Source organism: Cryptomeria japonica, unplaced genomic scaffold (assembly GCF_030272615.1).
Source record: "Cryptomeria japonica unplaced genomic scaffold, Sugi_1.0 HiC_scaffold_154, whole genome shotgun sequence".
Lineage (NCBI taxonomy): Eukaryota > Viridiplantae > Streptophyta > Pinopsida > Cupressales > Cupressaceae > Cryptomeria > Cryptomeria japonica.
Window position 1 is genome coordinate 135,001 of NW_026728976.1, and position 15,000 is coordinate 150,000.

Sequence of the window (15,000 nt, forward strand, 5' to 3'; positions counted from 1 at the left end):
AGGCTGCAGGGCCGCCTCGGAATGGTCCAAGCATCGGATGCGATTGGGACGACTACCAGTGCCAACCCCTTATCCCGCGATGCGTCCGATACACAGATAGTTCCAAGGCGGCCGAGGAGCCTCACCGCATATCAATCGGGGTGCGAGGCGAGGGATGGGGCGGGAAGGCCCCAACGGCTAGACGGAAGAGGCTTCAGGGCCACCTCGGAATGGTCCAAGCATCGGACGCGCTTGGGGCGACTGCCAGTGCCAACCCCTTATCCCGCGATGCGTCCGATACACAGATGGTTCCAAGGCGGCCGAGGAGCCTCACCGCATAGCAATCGGGGGTGCGAGGCGAGGGATGGGGCGGGAAGGCCCCAACGGCTAGACGGAAGAGGCTTCAGGGCCGCCTAGGAATGGTCCAAGCATCGGACACGCTTGGGGCGACTACCAGTGACAGCCCCCTATCCCGCGATGCGTCCGATACGAAGATGGTTCCAAGGCGGCCGAGGAGCCTCACCGCATAGCAATCGGGGTGCGAGGTGGGGGATGCGGCGAGATGGCCCCAACGGCTAGACGGAAGAGGCCACAGGGCCGCGTCGGAATAGTCCAAGCATCGGACGCGCTTGGGGCGACTACCAGTGACAACCCCTTATCCCGCGATGCGTCCGATACGAAGATAGTTCCAAGGCGGCCGAGGAGCCTCACCGCATAGCAATCGGGGTGCGAGGTGGGGGATGCGGCGAGATGGCCCCAACGGCTAGACGGAAGAGGCTGCAGGGCCGCCTCGGAATAGTCCAAGCATCGGACGCGCTTGGGGCCACTACCAGTGACAACCCCTTATCCCGCAATGCGTCCGATACGAAGATAGTTCCAAGGCGGCCGAAGAGCCTCACCGCATAGCAATCGGGGTGCGAGGTGGGGGATGCGGCGAGATGGCCCCAACGGCTAGACGGAAGAGGCCACAGGGCCGCCTCGGAATAGTCCAAGCATCGGACGCGCTTGGGGCGACTACCAGTGACAACCCCTTATCCCGCGATGCGTCCGATACGAAGATAGTTCCCAGGCGGCCGAGGAGCCTCACCGCATAGCAATCGGGGTGCGAGGCGAGGGATGCGGCGAGATGGCCCCAAAGGCTAGACGGAAGAGGCTGCAGGGCTGCCTCGGAATAGTCCAAGCATCGGACGCGCTTGGGGCGACTACCACTGCCAACCCCTTATCCCGCGATGCGTCCGATACACAGATAGTTCCGAGGCGGCCGAGGAGGTGGGGGATGCAGCGAGATGGCCCCAACGGCTAGACGGAAGAGGCTGCAGGGCCGCCTCGGAATAGTCCAAGCATCGGACGCGCTTGGGGCGACTACCAGTGACAACCCCTTATCCCGCGATGCGTCCGATACACAGATAGTTCCGAGGCGGCCAAGGAGCCTCACCGCATAGCAATCGTGGTGCGAGGTGGGGGATGCAGCGAGATGGCCCCAACGGCTAGACGGAAGAGGCTGCAGGGCCGCCTCGGAATGGTCCAAGCATCGGATGCGCTTGGGGCGACTACCACTGCCAACCCCTTATCCCGCGATGCGTCCGATACACAGATAGTTCCAAGGCGGCCGAGGAGCCTCACAGCATAGCAATCAGGGTGCGAGGCGAGGGATGCGGCGAGAAAGCCCCAACGGCTAGAGGGAAGAGGCTTCAGGTCCGCCTCGGAATGGTCCAAGCATCGGACGCGCTTGGGGCGACTACCAGTGACAACCCCTTATCCCGCGACGCGTCCGATACACAGATAGTTCCAAGGCGGCCGAGGAGCCTCACCGCATAGCAATCGGGGTGCGAGGCGAGGGATGCGGCGAGAAGGACCCAACGGCTACACAGAAGAGGCTTCGGGGCCGCCTCGGAATGGTCCAAGCATCGGACGCGCTTGGGGCGACTACCAGTGACAACCCCTTATCCCGCGACGCGTCCGATACACAGATAGTTCCAAGGCGGCCGAGGAGCCTCACCGCATAGCAATCGGGGTGCGAGGCGAGGGATGCGGCGAGAAGGACCCAACGGCTACACGGAAGAGGCTTCGGGGCCGCCTCGGAATGGTCCAAGCATCGGACGCGCTTGGGGCGACTACCAGTGACAACCCCTTATCCCGCGACGCGTCCGATACACAGATAGTTCCAAGGCGGCCGAGGAGCCTCACCGCATAGCAATCGGGGTGCGAGGCGAGGGATGCGGCGAGAAGGACCCAACGGCTAGACGGAAGAGGCTTCGGGTCCGCCTCGGAATGGTCCAAGCATCAGACGCGCTTGGGGCGACTACCAGTGACAACCCCTTATCCCGCGACGCGTCCGATACACAGATAGTTCCAAGGCGGCCGAGGAGCCTCACCGCATAGCAATCGGGGTGCGAGGCGAGGGATGCGGCGAGAAGGACCCAACGGCTAGACGGAAGAGGCTTCGGGTCCGCCTCGGAATGGTCCAAGCATCGGACGCGCTTGGGGCGACTACCAGTGACAACCCCTTATCCCGCGACGCGTCCGATACACAGATAGTTCCAAGGCGGCCGAGGAGCCTCACCGCATAGCAATCGGGGTGCGAGGCGAGGGATGCGGCGAGAAGGACCCAACGGCTAGACGGAAGAGGCTTCGGGTCCGCCTCGGAATGGTCCAAGCATCGGACGCGCTTGGGGCGACTACCAGTGACAACCCCTTATCCCGCGACGCGTCCGATACACAGATAGTTCCGAGGCGGCCGAGGAGCCTCACCGCATAGCAATCGGGGTGCGAGGCGAAGGATGCGGCGAGAAGGACCCAACGGCTAGACGGAAGAGGCTTCGGGTCCGCCTCGGAATGGTCTAAGCATCGGACGCGCTTGGGGCGACTACCAGTGACAACCCCTTATCCCGCGACGCGTCCGATACACAGATAGTTCCGAGGCGGCCGAGGAGCCTCACCGCATAGCAATCGGGGTGCGAGGCGAGGGATGCGGCGAGAAGGACCCAACGGCTAGACGGAAGAGGCTTCAGGGCCGCCTCGGAATGGTCCAAGCATCGGACGCGCTTGGGGAGACTACCAATGACAACCCCTTATCCCGCGACGCGTCCGATACACAGATAGTTCCGAGGCGGCCGAGGAGCCTCACCGCATAGCAATCGGGGTGCGAGGCGAGGGATGCGGCGAGAAGGACCCAACGGCTAGACGGAAGAGGCTTCAGGGCCGCCTCGGAATGGTCCAAGCATCGGACGCGCTTGGGGCGACTACCAGTGACAACCCCTTATCCCGCGACGCGTCCGATACACAGATAGTTCCGAGGCGGCCGAGGAGCCTCACCGCATAGCAATCGGGGTGCGAGGCGAGGGATGCGGCGAGAAGGACCCAACGGCTAGACGGAAGAGGCTTCAGGGCCGCCTCGGAATGGTCCAAGCATCGGACGCGCTTGGGGCGACTACCGTTGCCAACCCCTTATCCCGCGATGCGTCTGATACACAGATAGTTCCGAGGCGGCCGAGGAGCCTCACCGCATAGCAATCGGGTTGCGAGGCAGATTATTGGGAAGGGAACCCCCTGGGATGCGGCTCAAGCAGTGCCCAAAGGGACTGGAATGCGGAATCACATCGAGAGACCCAAATGCTATACGAGGGCTCAAATCGAATTATCGATTTGGCCACGACATGGACGCATCGGAACGACTACCTTTGCCGAACCACTCGCAATTGCATCCATACCGAAACCAATAGACATTTCCGTTAGAGCCCTCGCATAGCATTCGGGAATCTCGCATGCCCCTCTAAATCGACCAATGCTGGCGCTCAATGAAAATCCGAGCGCTACCACCGTTCGAGCGCCAGCATTGGTCGAGTTAGAGGGGCACGGGGGAGAATGCTCCAGTCAACACCTCCCCTATATAAGTTATTTGTCCGATTCTCGCACAACCGTAGTCTGCCTCGTCGAATCAAACAACGGTCCCAGATTCCGACTTCCGTTCCGTAGAGACCCAAAAGCTAGATGGAGGCTCGCAAGAAAGAGAGTCGGCGCATAGCAATCGGGTTTCTCGAACGTTTAGGGACCGAGCTCACTTGCGGATAGGGCAAAATCCGCCAAGCAACCCAAAAGCTAGACGGGGGCTCGAATCGAATCGCCTAGGCGGCCACAACAACGACGTGTTGGATCGACTACCAGTGCCAAACCATTCAGCAAGACTAGTCTGTGTCGAGGCCGGATAGAGATTCTCAGAGAGCGCCCGCATAGCATTTAGGAGACCTGCCGCGTCCCTCACACTCGACAAATGGTGGTGCACGTTTATAAATCCGAGCGATCCCAACCCTTTCAAGCACCAACATCGGTCGAGATAGAGGGGCACGGAGGGGGCTGCGTGAGACAACACAGTCCCCTATATAAGTTATTTGTCCGATTCTCACACATCCGAAGAATGGTCATCAAATCGGACAACAGCCCAAACTTCCGACTTCCGTCCCAGAAAGCCCAAGAGCTATCTAAAACGTTCATGGCCGGAACTCGATCGCGGCTATACCAGTCCGCCAAGCAACCCAAAAGCTAGACTGGAGCTCTAGTCGAATCACCTCTGTGGCCATTGCAAGGACGTGTTGGAGCGACTACCATTGCCGAACCATTCCGCAGGTCGAGTCCATACCAAGGCCGCATAGAGATTCACGATGAGCTCCTGCATAGCAATCAGGAGACTTGCCGTGTCCATCACAATCGATAAATCCTGGTGCAAGATTTTTGCATCCGAGCGCTCCAACCAGTCGAGCACCAGCATCAATCGACATAAACGGGCACGGGGGGAGGATGCTCGAGAACACTACCTCCCCTATATAAGTTATTTGTCCGATTCTCAAGCAGCCGAAGTCTGGTCATCGAATCGGGTCAAAGACCACAACTTCCGACTTTACCCACAATGCAAGTCATCGAATCGAACATCGGCCCCCGAGTCGGACTCCATGCGTATGTCAGGTCATCGGACCCAAATTCCGCCTTCCTGCGCATGGCGGGCCATCAATATCAACTCGGTCATCGGACCCAAACTCCGCCTTTTTGCGTATGGCACGCCTTCAAATCGGTCATCGGACCCAAATTCCGCCTTCCTGTGCATGGCGGGCCATCAACATCAACTCGGTCATCGGACCCAAATTCCGCCTTTCTGCGCATGGCACGCCATCAACTCGGTCATCGGACCCAAATTCCGCCTTCCTGCGCATGGCAGGTCATCGGACACAAATTCAGACCTCGCCAATATGCCTACGTATCGAATCGGTCATCGGACCCAACTTCCGACTTCATCCATACTGTAGGGTCTTTGAGGTTGGCGCGGTGCGCTCAACCCAGGGAGTCGACCCATCGAAGCATACACCTCCCCTATATAAGCTATTTGTCCGATTCCCACACCTGTGTAGTTTGCACCTCTGACCAGGACATCGACCCCAACTTCCGAACTCGACTGCAACGACGGCACCAGCGCCTTGGTGCGCACCTTGCGACGCACAGTCCCAACATTCGCCTTCCTGCACATGGCAGGTCATCGGACCCAAATTCCGACCTCGCGAGTATGCCTACATATCGAATCGGTCATCGGACCCAACTTCCGACTTCATCCATACCGTAGGGTCTTTGAGGTTGGCGCGGTGCGCTCAACCCGGGGAGTCGACCCAACGAAGCATACACCTCCCCTATATAAGCTATTTGTCCGATTCCCACACCTGTGTAGTTTGCACCTCCGATCAAGACATCGACCCCAACTTCCGAACTCGCCTCCAACGACCGAACCAGCGCCTTGGTGCGCACCTTGCAACGCACAGTGCCAACATTCGCCTTCCTGCACGTGGCAGGTCATCGGACCCAAATTCCGACCTCGCGAGTATGCCTACATATCGAATCGGTCATCGGACCCAACTTCCGACTTCATCCATACCGTAGGGTCTTTGAGGTTGGCGCGGTGCGCTCAACCCGGGGAGTCGACCCAACGAAGCATACACCTCCCCTATATAAGCTATTTGTCCGATTCCCACACCTGTGTAGCTTGCACCTCCGATCAGGACATCGACCCCAACTTCCGAACTCGACTAAAAAGACCGCACCAGCGCCTTGGTGTGCACCTTGCAACGCACAGTGTCAACATTCGCCTTCCTGCACATGGCAGGTCATCGGACCCAAATTCCGACCTCATGAGCATACCTACTAATCGAATTGGTCATCGGACCCAACTTCCGACTTCATCCATACCGTAGGGTCTTTGAGGTTGGCGCGGTGCGCTCAACCTGGGGAGTCGACCCATCGAAGCATACACCTCCCCTATATAAGCTATTTGTCCGATTCCGACACCTGTGTAGTTTGCACCTCCGCTCAGGACATCGACCCCAACTTCCGAACTCGCCTGCAACGACCGAACCAGCGCCTTGGTGCGCACCAAAAGTGCGCACTTTTGGAGGGCACTTTTGTGCGCTCCAAAGGTGCGCACTTTTGGAGGGCACTTTTCTGCGCTCCAAAGGTGCGCACTTTTGGAGGGCACTTTTTGGAGGGCACTTTTCTGCGCTCCAAAGGTGCGCACTTTTGGAGGGCACTTTTTGGAGGGCACTTTTCTGCGCTCCAAAGGTGCGCACTTTTGGAGGGCACTTTTTGGAGGGCACTTTTCTGCGCTCCAAAGGTGCGCACTTTTGGAGGGCACTTTTTGGAGGGCACTTTTCTGCGCTCCAAAGGTGCGCACTTTTGGAGGGCACTTTTTGGAGGGCACTTTTCTGCGCTCCAAAGGTGCGCACTTTTGGAGGGCACTTTTCTGCGCTCCAAAGGTGCGCACTTTTGGAGGGCACTTTTTGGAGGGCACTTTTCTGCGCTCCAAAGGTGCGCACTTTTGGAGGGCACTTTTCTGCGCTCCAAAGGTGCGCACTTTTGGAGGGCACTTTTTGGAGGGCACTTTTCTGCGCTCCAAAGGTGCGCACTTTTGGAGGGCACTTTTGTGCACTCCAAAGGTGCGCACTTTTGGAGGGCACTTTTCCTGTGCTCCAAAGGTGCACACCTAGGTGAGCACCTTCGACCACACCTTGTAGCACACCAAACTCTGACTTTCGACTTCATCCGCAATGCAGGGTCTTTGAGGTTGGCGCAATGCGCACAACCAGGGGAGTCGACCCATCAAACCCAACACCTCCCCTATATAAGCTATTTGTCTGATTCTCATACATGCGTAGCCTGCAGGAGCAATTAGGACATCGACCCCAACTTTCGGCTTCTAAACGAAAACAAGGTCTTTGAGGTTGGTGTAATGCGAACAACTAGGGGAGTCAACCCATCAAACCCAACACCTCCCCTATATAAGCTATTTGTCTGATTCTCATACATGTGTAGTCTACAGGAGCAATTAGGACATCGACCCCAACTTTTGACTTCTTAACGAAAACAAGGTCTTTGAGGTTGACGTAATGCGCACAACCAGGGGAGTCGACCCATCAAACCCAACACCTCCCCTATATAAGCTATTTGTCCGATTCTCATACATGTGTAGCCTGCAGGAGCCATTAGGACATTGACCCCAACTTTTGACTTCTTAACGAAAACAAGGTCTTTGAGGTTGGCGTAATGCGCACAACCAAGGGAGTTGACCCATCAAACCCAACACCTCCCCTATATAAGCTATTTGTCTGATTCTCATACATGTGTAGCCTGCAACAACGATTAGGACATCCACCCCAACTTCTGAATTCGTCTGCGTTGACCGCACCAAAGGTGCACGCCTTGGTGCTCACCAAAATCCGACTTCCGACTTCTTCTGCTATGCGGGGTCTTTGAGGTTGGCGCAGTGCGCACAACCAGGGGAGTCAACCCACCGAATGCAACACCTCCCCTATATAAGCTATTTGTCTGATTCTCATACATGCGTAGACTGCAGCAATGATTAGGACATCCACCCCAACTTTTGACTTCTTAAACAAGACAGGGTCTTTGAAGTTGGTGCAGTGCACACAACCAGGGGAGTCGACCCATCAAACGCAACACCTCCCCTATATAAAGCTATTTGTCCGATTCTCATACGTGTAGTCTGCAGCAGCGATTAGGACATCGACCCCAACTTCCGAATTCGTTTGCATTGACCGCACCAAAGGTGCACGCCTTGGTGTGCACCCTGGAGTGCACTTTGGTGCTCACCTCGGTGCACACTTTGGTGTGCACCTCGGTGTGCACCAAAGGTGCGCACCTTGGAGCGCACCAAAGGTGTACACTTTGGAGCGCACCACATAGGGTCTTTGAGAGGTTGGCACAGTGCGCACACCAAGGTGGGTGTTGAGGTGCGTGCCGAGGTGGGTGGGTGCTAGGGTGCGCTCCATGGTGGGTGCCAGGGTGGGTGCGTGCTAGGGTGGATTCCAAAGAGGGTCATAGGGTGGGTGCCAAGGTGGGTTGGTGATATAGTGGGTTCAAAGGTGGGTACTAGGGTGGGTTCCAAGGTGGGTCACAAGTTGGGTGCCAGGATGCGTGGGTGTTAGGTTGGGTGCCAAGGTGGGCTCCTGCGTGGGTGGGTGCTAGGGTGGGTTTCAAGGTGGACGCGAGGGCGGGTGCCAAGGTGGGTAACAAGTTGGGTGTTAGGATGGGTGAGTGCTAGAGTGGGTGCCAAGGTGGGTGGGTGCTAAGGTGGATGCCAAGGTGGTTCACAGGGTGGGTGGGTTCTAGGGTGAGTTCCAAGGTGGGTCACAGGTTCAGTGCTAGGGTGGGTGTCAAGGCGGGTGTCGAGGTGCCTGGGTGCTAGGGTGTGGATGCCAATGTGGGTCATAGGGTGGGTACTAGGGTGGGCTGCAATGTGGGTGCCAAGGTGGGTAACATGCTCGGTGGGTTCTAAATTGGGTGCCAGGGTGGGTGTGCACCCACCTTGCCCGAGGTGGGTGCCAAGGTGCCAGTGTGGGTGGGTGCTAAGGTGGATGCCAAGGTGGGTGAGAAGGTGGGTGATAGGTTGAGTGGTAGGATGGGTGGGTGCCAAGATGGGTCACAGGGTGGGTGCAAGGGTGGGTAGGTGCTAGGGTTGGTGTCAGGGTGGGTGGGTGCTAGGTTGGGTTCCAAGGTGGGTGCGAGGGTGAGTGTCAAGGTGGGTCACAGGTTAGGTGCTAGGATGGGTGAGTGCTAGGGTGCAAAGGTGCCAGGGTGGGTGCTAGGATGGGTCGATGCTAGGGTGAGTGGCAAGGTGGGTCCACAAGTGTCAAGGTGGGTGCCGAGGTGGGTGCCAAGTCGGCGACTGCTATGGTGGATGCCAAGGTGGGTCACGGGGTGGGTGCCAAGTTGCTAGGTTGGGTTCCAAGGTGGGTGCCAACGTGGGTGCTAGGGTGCGTGGGTTAAAGGGTGTGTCACAACGTGGGTGCCAGGATGGGTGCGCACCCACACTGGCCAAGACGGGTGCGGGTGCAAGGTTGGGTTCCAAGCCCGGTCACAGGCTGGGTGCTAGGATGGGTGGGTGCCAAGGTGGGCACCAGGGTGGGTGCACCCACCCTGGCCAAGGTGGGTCACGGGGTGGGTCCTAGGGTGGGTAACGGGGTGGGTACTAAGGTGCGTGCCAAGGTGGGTCATAGGGTGGGTGCCAAGGTGGGCACCAGGGTGGGTGTGCACCAACCCTAGCCAGGGTAGGTCACGGGGTGGTTGTCGGGGTGGGCGTCAAGGAGCCAAGGTGGGTGGCAAGTAGCCAAGTTGCGTGCCAAGGTGGGTGTCGGGGTGGGTGCCAAGGATCCAAGGTGGGTGCCAAGGAACCAAGGTGGGTGTCTGGGTGGGTGCCGAGGTGGGAGCCAGGGTGGGTCCCAAGGTGAGTGCAAAGGTGGGTGCCAGGGTCAAGGTGAGTGCCAATGTGGGTTCCAAGGTGCCAGGGTCAGGGTGAGTGCCAATGTGGGTTCAAAGGTGCTAAGTTGGGTGCGAGGTTGGGTGCGAGGGTGGGTGGGTGCCAAGGTGTGCTAGGTGGAAGCCCGGGTGGGTCGGCATCCCATGGGTGTCGAGTTGGGTGCCTGATGGGTGCTTCTTGTCAAGTTTTAGTCGTCGGGACTCATTTCGAGCCTTAGAGGTCGTTTCTTGTCCGGTTGCCCTGTCTTCGACCTGGGAACCCAATTTTGGTCCTCGGGTCCCATTTTTTTTTGTCTCGCATCCCACTTTTGGCCTGTGGCCTTTTCGGGGTCGATTCTCGTTTTGGGCATCAGAGCATGTTTCTTCTCCTAAAACCCAATATTTGTTTATTAAGTCTCGGAACACATTTTTGTTCTCGTGGACCCATCATGGGTCTTGGAACGCATTTGTGGTCCTTGGGTCCCATTTTGCATCCCGAAACTTGTGTTTTGGTGCTTGATCCCTATTTTGGGTGCCCACCTTGCACCAAGTGCGCACCCGGGGCAAACCGAGCGCCTTGGTGCACCAGGGCAAGATCGAGCGTGCACCCGAGGCGCCCCGAACATGCACCAAGGTGCACTCGGCCCACATGTGAGCGCAGGTCGTTGCGCCCGAGGTGGTGTGTGGGCACCGCGTTGCAGACGGGACACTGCACGCACACGACGCCCCCTCCAGGTGCACGCACGTAGGCCGGGCCGGGTGCACACCCGACGCCCTAGCAAGGTGCGCGCACCCGGGCAGGGCTCACACTTGGCGAACGGGGCGCACTTCGCGAGGGAGGGTGTGCACCTCGACGGGGGTGGGTGGCCGGGGTGGATTCGCACGTGGGTCGCGGTTTGCTAAGTACACACTGCGACAAGCTCATAACGGGTGCGATCATACCAGCGTTAGTGCACCGGATCCCATCAGAACTCCGCAGTTAAGCGCGCTTGGGCCGGAGTAGTACTGGGATGGGTGACCTCCCGGGAAGTCCCGGTGTTGCACCCTTTTTTAGTTTTTCGCCGGGCGTCGCAATGCTATTTGAATAAACCTTTTGCCCGTTTGCGTTCTCGTCGGGGCCGGGCCGGGCCGGGGTGCGCTGCCCGCACTACCGCGCGCGCGGGGGCGACACCGAGCGCGCACCCGAGGCGCCCCGAGCACACAGGCCACGGTGCAACCCGGGCGTTGTGCGCGCACCCCGGTGCGCCCGAGGTGCTGCGCGCGCACCCAGGTGAAATCGGTGTGCACCTCGGCCAGTGCGCGCTCGGTCGAGTCGCGCACGTTGGCCAAGGTGCACGGTGATGTTTCTTACTCTAAGGTTCCGCACCAGACGCCCGGGACAGGTGAGCGAAGCTGGGCGGGGCCGGGTGCGCGGCCGGGGCAGGTGCACGCAGCTGGAGAGAGCTTTGGAGCACACTTCGGAGCGCACCAATGATGCGCTCCATTCAAAAGTTTCCTGAAAAGGCAAAAAAAGTTGAGATTATAGAATTTCCCACTTGAGAGATTGTAAAAAAAAAAAATTTAAAATGAAGGAAACGCGGGTGCCAAGGTGTGCGCAGCCCAGCCAAGGTGTGCGCACCAAGGCGCCCACCCTGGCGAAGGTGCACGCAAGGTGCGCACCCGAGGCAAACCGGACAATTAACCCAACTTTCGACTTCGCGCGCACCTTGGAGCGCACTTCGGAGCGCTCCTTGGTGCGCACCAATCTTGGGCACCTCGGAGTGCACCATGGCGCCCACCAAGGTGCGCACCCGGGGCAAACCGAGCTCCGACTTCGTGCGCACCTTGGAGCGCACGAAAGGTGCGCACCATGGCGCCCACCAAGGTGCGCAGCCCAGCCAAGGCGTGCGCATCAAGGTGCGCACCCTGGCGAAGGTGCGCACCCGGGGCAAACCGAGCTCCGACTTCGTGCGCACCTTGGAGCGCACAAAAGGTGCGCAACCCAGCCAAGGTGTGCGCACCCCGGTCAAACCGAGCTCCGAATCGTGCGCACCAGAGGTGCACGCCATCGTGCGCACCTTGGAGCACACTTCGGAGCCCTCCTTGGTGCGCGCCGATGTTGCGCACCTCGGAGCGCACCCGGGGAAAACAATGCAATTAACCCGACTTTCGACTTCGTGGGCACCTCGGAGCGCTCTCGGGTTCGCACCTCGGAGCACACCGAGGTGCGCACCTTTGATGCGCTGCCTTCACCAATTTCCAGAAAAGGCAAGAAAACATTGAGAAGGTGTGCGCACCGAGGTGCCCACCCTGGCGAAGGTGCACGCGAGGTGCGCACCCGGGGCAAACCGGGCTCCGACTTCGTGCACGCCGCACCTTGGAGCACACTTCGGAGCGCTCCTTGGTGCGCACCAGGGCGCGCAACCCAGCCGAGGTGCCCACCCCGGCGAAGGTGCACGCGAGGTGCGCACCCGGGGCAAACCGGGCTCCGACTTCGTGCACGCCATGGTGCCCACCGCGGCGAAGGTGCACGCGAGGTGCGCACCCGGGGCAAACCGGGCTCCGACTTCGTGCACGCCGCACCTTGGAGCACACTTCGGAGCGCTCCTTGGTGCGCACCATGGTGCCCACCAGGGCGCGCAACCCCGCCGAAGGTGCACGCGAGGTGCGCACCCGGGGCAAACCGGGCTCCGACTTCGTGCACGCCGCACCTTGGAGCACACTTCGGAGCGCTCCTTGGTGCGCACCAGGGCGCGCAACCCCGCCGAAGGTGCACGCGAGGTGCGCACCCGGGGCAAACCGGGCTCCGACTTCGTGCACGCCATGGTGCGCACCGCGGCGAAGGTGCGCACCCGGGGCAAACCGGGCTCCGACTTCGTGCACGCCGCACCTTGGAGCACACTTCGGAGCGCTCCTTGGTGCGCACCAGGGCGCGCAACCCAGCCGAGGTGCCCACCCCGGCGAAGGTGCACGCGAGGTGCGTACCCGGGGCAAACCGGGCTCCGACTTCGTGCACGCCGCACCTTGGAGCACACTTCGGAGCGCTCCTTGGTGCGCACCATGGTGCCCACCAGGCCGCGCAACCCAGCCAAGGTGTGCGCACCAAGGTGCACGCGAGGTGCGCACCCGGGGCAAACCGGGGTCCGACTTCGTGCACGCCGCACCTTGGAGCACACATCGGGGCGCTCCCGGGTTCGCACCGGCGTTGCGCACCGTGGTGGGCACCTCGGAGCACACCAAGGTGGGCAGCGAGGTGCGCACCTTTGATGCGATGCCTTCACTAATTTCCATAAAAGGCAAAAAAAAAACGAGATTTTAAAATTTCCGTTTTGAAAGATAGTGAGAAAAAGGGAATGCTGGTGCCATCTTGAGCCCGCCCTGGTGCGCAGCCCAGCCAAGGTGTGCGCACCAAGGTGCCCACCCTGGCAAAGGTGCGCGCCCGGGCAATTAACCCAACTTCCAACTTCGCGCGCGCCAGGGTGGGAGCGCACCCAACAACCGGGCCTGGGAAGAGCCAATGCGAGAAACCCCACCAAACGCTCTGACAAAAAAAGAGGGGGCGCTCCAGTAACCCCGCTTCGGAGCGCACCCTGGGCAAACCCAGCCAAGGTGCCCACCCCGGCCAAGGTGCAGGCGAGGTGCGCACCCGGGGCAAACCGGGCTCCGACAACGTGCACGCCGCACCTTGGAGCACACTTCGTAGCGCTCCCGGGTGCGCACCTCAGAGCACACCAAGGTGGGCAGCGAGGTGCGCACCTTTGATGCGCTGCCTTCACTAATTTCCAGAAAAGGCAAAAAAAAAAGGAGATTTTAAAATTTCCGTTTTGAAAGATAGTGAAAAAAACGGAACGCGCGTGCCATCTTGAGCCCGCCCTGGTGCGCAGCCCAGGTAAGGTGCCCACCCTGGCAAAGGTGCGCACCCGGGCAATTAACCCTACTTCCGACTTCGTGCGCGCCAGGGTGGCAACCGGGCCTCGGAAGAGCCAATGCGAGAAACCCCACCAAACGCTCCGACAAAAAAAGAGGCGGCGCTCCAATAACCCCGCTTCGGAGCGCAGCCGGGGCAAACCCAGCCAAGGTGCCCACCCCGACGAAGGTGCACGCGAGGTGCGCACCCGGGGCAAACCGGGCTCCGACAACGTGCACGCAGCACCTTGGAGCACACTTCGAAGCACTCCCGGGTGCCCACCGGCGTTGCGCACCGTGGTGGGCAGCGAGGTGCGCACCTTTGATGCGCTGCCTTCACTAATTTCCAGAAAAAGGCAAAAAAAAATGAGATTTTAAAATTTCCGTTTTGAAAGATAGTGAAAAAAAAGGAACGCGGGTGCCATCTTGAGCCCGCCCTGGTGCGCAGCCCAGGCAAGGCATGCGCACCAAGGTGCCCACCCGAGGTGCACACCCGGGGCAAACCGGGCTCCGACTTCGTGCAGGCCGCACCTTGGAGCACACTTCGGAGCGCTCCTTGGTGCGCACCATGGTGCCCACCAGGGCGCGCAACCCAGCCAAGGTCTGCACACCAAGGTGCCCACCCCGGCGAAGGTGCACGCGAGGTGCGCACCCGGGGCAAACCGGGCTCCGACTTCGTGCACGCCATGGTGCCCACCGCGGCGAAGGTGCACGCGAGGTGCGCACCCGGGGCAAACCGGGCTCCGACTTCGTGCACGCCGCACCTTGGAGCACACTTCGGAGCGCTCCTTGGTGCGCACCATGGTGCCCACCAGGGCGCGCAACCCAGCCAAGGTGTGCGCACCAAGGTGCACGCGAGGTGCGCACCCGGGGCAAACCGGGGTCCGACTTCGTGCACGCCGCACCTTGGAGCACACATCGGAGCGCTCCCAGGTTCGCACCAGCGTTGCGCACCTTTGATGCGCTGCCTTCACTAATTTCCAGAAAAGGCAAAAAAAAACGAGATTTTAAAATTTCCGTTCTGAAAGATAGTGAAAAAAACGGAACGCGGGTGCCATCTTGAGCCCTTCCTGGTGCGCAGCCCAGGCAAGTTGTGCGCACCAAGGTGCCCACCCTGGCGGAGGTGCGCGCCCGGGGCAATCCGGGCTCCGACTTCGTGCACTGCATGGTGCCCACCAAGGCGCGCAACCCAGCCAAGGTGCCCACCGCAGCGAAGGTGCACGCGAGGTGCGCACCCGAGGTGCACACCCGGGGCAAACCGGGCTCCGACTTCGTGCACGCCGCACCTTGGAGCACACTTCAGAGCGCTCCTTGGTGCGCACCAGGGCGCGCAACCCAACCAAGGTCTGC

The 15,000-nt window shown here is 60.0% G+C and overlaps 1 non-coding gene across 1 annotated transcript; it reads left to right on the forward strand.

The window, feature by feature from the left end:
• The first annotated feature begins 10,693 nt into the window (after positions 1-10,693).
• LOC131866811 (5S ribosomal RNA) lies at positions 10,694-10,812 on the forward strand. Its single transcript, XR_009365411.1, has one exon. It is a non-coding gene; the product is annotated as a 5S ribosomal RNA (ribosomal RNA).
• The last annotated feature ends 4,188 nt before the right edge of the window (positions 10,813-15,000 follow it).